The following is a 6,989-nucleotide window of genomic DNA, read 5'->3' on the forward strand; positions in this document are numbered from 1 at the left end:
TAGTGTGTTGGGGCCATTTCATTGAATGATGGTTCACCTATGTATAGTGAGTGGTGGTCACCTTTGCAAATTCAAAACTATATATATATATATATATATATATATATATATATAAATGTACATTAACCCCATTAAACTTAGTCACTCTTAACTTTAAAGAATCAACAAGATAATTTACCAAAATTTAATTTGTTTCAGTTAACCATCTTTAAGAGATGCCACATATTGACAAAATAGTGAAAATTTGAAGCTACGTAGTTGATTAAAACATACTAAAAGTTTATATGACTTCGTAATTTATTATAACTTTTTTAAAAGTTCAGATGACTAAGTGTAATCGGGCTAAAATTTCGGGCACTCTGATATTGTAGTTTTTTTCTCTTCCCAATCATACATGTTCTAACTCTATTATGAACTCCTAAAATTAGGGTAACCTCCTATACCTAATAGGACGACCCAAAAAATTTAATAAATAAATAAATAAAAAGAAAGGAAAAGAGGACACTTTGATTTCATGCATGCATCAAAGAGGTGGCTTGGCAAATTCATTAGGTGAATGGTTTTCATAATCCAAACCCTAATTAACCAGGTTGTTCTTTAATAGCAAGTGTCTTAGCCAAAATTTTTATTGGTGTCCCATCCCATCTATCATGGAAAGGAATGTTTGGGAGGCTTATTTATTTTATTTTCTAGGTTTAGTGACAAATTATTAGGTGTCTTTGGTACAACAGTATCTAGTAGAGGTGTTTAGTGACCAATTATTAGTTGTTGTTTGGACAAGAGTATCTAGTAGAGGTGTCAATGGACCATGCATTTTTGCAAACCCATAATCCTAAAAATATAAGGTCCAATAAAGTACTTAATATCCTCTACAATGCTGTTTTTATAGACAATGTCGACATTTTGGCAAATACATGTCGTATTTTTGGACATTAGAATCTCTTTATCAACGGTTGATAAGGATAGCATTTTGAAATGTGTAGTTAGTACTAAAAAAGAAAAAGTTTAATGAGGCCTATAGTAGGTTTGTTTTTCCCTAAAGTTAAAATTCTACATAAGATACCTAGCTTTTCCAGTGATTTGATGGGGGAAAATGTCCATATATGCTAATTGTTTCCAATCAATGTTGTCACTCATAGCTATTGATTTTTATATAAGCATTACTAACAGTGATTTGCAGGTGTGTGCTCCAACTTCAGGTAGTAGCTCAATGCATTGCCTTCTTTTTCCTGCATACTAATAATAATAATAATCATAATCATCGGCCGCAGTTAGTTAATTAAGGGTTTGATGGTCGGTACTTGACGTCGCAAGTTTGAATTTTACTTGTTTCACATTTCTAGTTGAGCCTATTTCTAGAGAATGAAGAAAGCGAGTAGCATACTACTTTTCTCAAAAAAATTATAAAAGAAATCATAATCTCCAAGTCATATAATGTAGGTGGTTGCTAAACCTAGTGACCGTGCTTGCTAGTACTGGCAACTTGTTGGATCCAAACCATCGTCCAAAAATAAGACACTTGTAAAACTAAGCACGTAATCGAGTGCCTCATTAACCATTCTAAATTGAAAGAATTGACGGTACAAAGTAACTGAATTGACATTTATAGTGATTTGATAAATTATATGATTATCATGTGCTACTATATTTTAATGATTGATTTTACAAGATCTAAGTGTTATGGTTTGAATAACTTTAAAACAAAGTGTTGTATTATATGAACCATGCAAAATAAGATCATATTAGAAATTCCAAAAGTTTTTTATTCCAAAAAAACTATTTATCAAACAAGACCATAACATTTGAGGTCCAAAAGGTACATACGAGGAATGGTCAAGGAAAAGAAGCTTTAATTAGTGATGTAATTTTCAATGTTTCCTTTAATTTGAGAACTCTTCCCCAAAAATGTAGCATCTACTAAAGAGGGGTTCTCTTGTTATAAAAAATGGATAAAATTTTGATGTGTGAATTGTGGAATATGTAGCCACATATGTATGTTTCTGTGTTCCCTTTTCTTTGTTAGGTTCTTTCACCTTTTTTTTCCCAACCTTTTAGTTTGATTAATTTTCTTTTATTCTTTTGTGAAAATTAGGAGAGTGACACAACAAGGGTGTAATTAATAATTGACCTTGTGTCTTATTAAATCCTTACTTTTCTCTTTTATTTGAGAATCGATTTTTTCCCTTATTGTAAGTGTTTATTAGTGTTTTGTATCTAAATCTAAAATCACTAATTTATGCGCCAAGTATTTGTGGTGGTGTGTGTATATATATCTATATATATATAAAAGCGATATAGGAATTCGACAATGATAGATGCGTCGTAAAAAAAATAAATAATATGCTCTTACAAGCTGGTTATGATTAATTTTGTTAAAAAATGTATCTCAAATAAAATGAACTTAGTTATGATCATATCTATTAAATCTCTACCGTGTATAAATCTTATTACTAAAAAATATCCAAATTAAGAACAAGTTATAATCAATCTATTAAAACAGCCAATCATTGCCTATCCAATTTATAATCAATTGTAAGGACGATTATAATCAATTTGTTTTAAAAAAATATTCAAATAAAAAAACAAACGCGTTTATGATCAAATTAAAAAATATCTCAAATATCGTATTCATACTAGTTTTACATTAAATATTAAAATTTGAGTTTATATTTATTTATCATGAATTAATTTAATTTGTATCAAATGTTGTATAACAAATATAATTTTTTTATTAACTGTAGATGAAATTTAAATTTAAATTTTAAATCGTAATGTGAATTAAATTTGATGACCTTTTAGTTTAAAGATAAATTATAAATTTTATTCATCAAAAATCAAAAGTATATAAATGTTCGATGACTTATCTATATCTATATCGTATACTATATATAAAGCGTATAGTGAATTCTGACAATGACAGACGGTTAGATCTAAAAAATAGATAATAATAATATTCTTCATACAAATGGTTTATGATTAATTTGTTAAAAATATCTCAATATCAACAATGAACGGTTATGATCAATTATTAAATCTTTAATGTTGTAAAAATCTATTTCTTAAAAAGTATCTCAAATTAATAACAGTATATAATCAATCTATTAAAAAGCATCATTACTGATCCATTTTGATAAATCGATTCGTTGGAGGGACTGATTTATAATCAAGTTTGCTAAAAAATTCTCAAATAAAAACAAAAAGGTTATGATCAAAATTTAAAAATAATCGTCAATATCTACTCATCTATTGTTATTAAAATTAAAATTTGGAGTTTAAATTATGAATGAAATTAATTTGTACCAAATTTGAACATTAAAACAATTAATTTTTCATTATAGTAGATGAAAATTAATTTTAAATTTAAAAGAAATGTAATTAAATTTTGATTTGCTTTTGTTTAAATACTAGTTTATATATTTTTTTATATTATTTTAATTTTCATCAAATATTCAAAAAGTTTATTATTTTTATTTATTAATTAGTCGTGGATGTATAGAAGAAAAAGAACAATGCTAAGGATATTGATAAATATTTTCTAATAAAATATAAGAAATATAATTTATAAATATAATTTTTATTGCTTAAAAATTGTGGCATATATTTTATATGATAATGTACAAATTTATATTTTATTTGAAATATTTTTATAATAATATGTTACGTGCATTTGCCTCGTACATTAACTAAGATATAATTATATATATATAATATATAAATGATATATTATAGTATGCCTACCAGTTTTTTAGCCTGATGGATCTAATCTTCTTCATTATTTTTAACCATTGCCGATTAATTACTTCTACTGAGTGGCGGAGCACTCAACCTAGGGGAGGGACACTCAACTGTAACGTACTAATATTCATCCTGATAGCTACAGTTTTTTCATCCAAGCGAAGTTAAAAAATTGATATAGACCTAAAAAGGCGTTTACTCTATTAATAGTATTCCAGCGCATCAATTAAATATATAGGTATATAGTAATTATTATAGTATATATAGTATATAGTATATATAATATATATAATAGTCATTATATATATATATTATAGATATAATATACTAGTATAGTATATACTGAGCCTATATTAGTTAGCTGAAAATTTCATCCTATTGCCTACCATTTTTTTAGTCTTTGCAGATCAACTATTTTCATTTATTTAAAACATTGGTATTTTTAAATACTATAACCCGTAGTGGGCAGACCACGACAACCCTAGGGAACCCCACTCTAACCGAATAATATCATCCTGACCCTACAATTTTTCATCCTAAGGGTTAAAAAACTTAATAGCAAAAGAGCGTATTTACAATATAATATTATATCCACCTTTGATATATATATATAATATATATATTATAATATATATATAATATATATATATAGCCGATCGTCGACTCGAAAGTCCGAATATCGAAAACAACTTGAAAGCACGGAAGGCTTCGTGTTTCCAGAAGCATACCGGCCCACTCTCTCTTTCTCTCTCTCTCTCTCTCTCTATATATATGCATTCATTATATTTGGTTGTTAGTTAATTATTTTACATCTCTATTACGTGCGAATTAAATAGAATTTATTTATTTAATTAAGATGTAAAGACTCAAGCGATTGCCTAATGAGCAAAACTTGATTTCTACTTCAATTAAATAAAAAGGAAAAAATTAATAATAATTTTTATTTTTACTACGGACAAGAATGTAATTTCACTGAATCCTTTTAAAATCAAACAATCAATATATAGTGATCAGATTCAACAAATATAACTGGTCAATGATAAAATGTAATAAGTTAATAACATTATTAGTAACTTTTATTTATTAAATTTAATTAATATTAGTTATATATTAAATAGTAGCTAGATTCAACGAATTCATATGTCAATAGTAATTAATTCACGACATGTAGATGTCATTCCGCATTAAAAAAAAAAAGAAAAGAATTAATCACCATAGTGAGGAGGTGGTCACATATATAGCCAAGTAGGCTATAATGTGGGACAAAGCAAAGTACAAAGATCATGAGGAGTATGTAGAAAGATTAGATGTCACGCATATAAAGTAAGGTATAATCATTCTCATTGAACAGGTCATCATGTGTATGTATTGCTCCCCATTATCATGGCTTTTTATTATCAATAATTAGTAGATTAGATTCTGGTTGGATGTGGAACAAAAAGTTGAATACGATTTTCACTTATTCTCTCCATGATTAGAGGATTTGGTACAAGTNACCACTAGTTTCACAGCATTTTAGCTGTTAAAAACTGCCGGATATACTCGGCAAACGAACAAATTGCCACATCTCGTTAGGTTTAACGAATTTAAAAACTATCTTTTAAAAAATATGATAAATCTATTACAAACTATTGAGACTAATACTTAACTCTTTCAGATTGGTGATAAAATTCTTCTAATAAGTAAATACTAGCAAGTAAAAAATTGAAAATTCTACTTGAACTATTACTAAAAATTTATAATGTTTTAAACCAAAGATTTGTAAAGATTAACACATCTAGTTAAAGTTGCCACGGCTAATAGTTAAACTTCAAGGCTAGTAAGTTTTGCTGAACTATCCTGTTCACGAGGATAGGATAATTATCCTATCATCGGTCTGAGAGAGAGAGAGAGAGAGAGATATATATATATTTTTGTTTTTGTGATATATATGATTTATTTATTAATATTTTTATTTATCATTTAATATATATATTATTTAATAATATATTATTATATAGATATAATATTTTTATTTTATGATATATATTATTTAGTTATATATAAATATTTATTTTAACATATACATATATGAGAATACTCATATCAAGGGGTACATGAGTATTCAAAAACCGGCAATCTAGATAAAAAAACTAGTAAAGGTGGGCAATTAGAATGATAAGTTGGTTGGTTGGTGGGTGAGTTGGGATCCCCTAATGATAATTGAATTGGCCCCTGGTGATAGTAGAATTGGCGTGTAGAGAAGTAGGTTACCTTTCAATACTCATGTTTCCCCCGATATGAGTATTCTCATATCATCGGGATGGGCACGGCACGGCGCAGGGCTGGGGCGTGGGCCGCGGCCGCTGGCGTGGGGCGCGGTGCGGGCGCCGTCGCCGCATCGGACGGTGGCACGGCCGCTGGCGCGGGCGCGGGGCGAGCTCGACTCCTCTCCCCCTCTCCCCCGCTCTTTCTCTCTCTCTGTCGACCCCCCCTTCCTCTGTAAACCATTATCAAAATTTATGAAATTTAGTTTCTAGATATTTCAAATACTCTAGATCAACTTCAACGGCTCCGATCATCGATTCGGAATCTCGATCATCAAGAACAACTTGATAGGACAAGTGCTCCTATCCTACTAATAGGATAGTAGCATTAGCCTATATATATATATATATAGAGAGAGAGAGAGAGAGTGTTTATTTTTCGGAAGTTTCAAATACTTTAAATTATATTTGACGGAGTGAATTATCAATTTGGAATCTTTATCATCAAAAATAATTTATGAGTACGAAAAGCTCTATACTCATAAGAGCATAGTAGCTAGCCCTACTAGATATACGAGTACTAAAGGCTTTTCCGATATTGTTCTTTTGTCAATCAAGTGGATGTAAAAATGAACGGCTGAAAATAAATATTCTTTAAAAAGTGATGATATAAATTTTATAATCAAGATCGAGAGTATAAATCTTATTCTAAATAGTTTAAAGAGTTTTCTAACCAAAATTCAATTGATTTGGATAGCTTTACACCATTAAACAAGAAACACCTCATATCTATCATTAAAATTATAAATTTTGAAACTCTTTGATCATCAGGTTAATAATGTCAAAAAGATTTGAAATTTGATTTCTAGATACTTCAATTAGTATAGATCATAATCAATGGTGCTGATCATCGATTTGAAGGCTCCATCATAAAAAACAAATAGGTGGCAATGGAGCCCGCAATAGCATTTTAGCTCAACTCTCTCTCTCTCTCTCTCTCTCTCTCTC

Source organism: Ananas comosus, linkage group 2 (assembly GCF_001540865.1).
Source record: "Ananas comosus cultivar F153 linkage group 2, ASM154086v1, whole genome shotgun sequence".
Classification (NCBI taxonomy): domain Eukaryota; kingdom Viridiplantae; phylum Streptophyta; class Magnoliopsida; order Poales; family Bromeliaceae; genus Ananas; species Ananas comosus.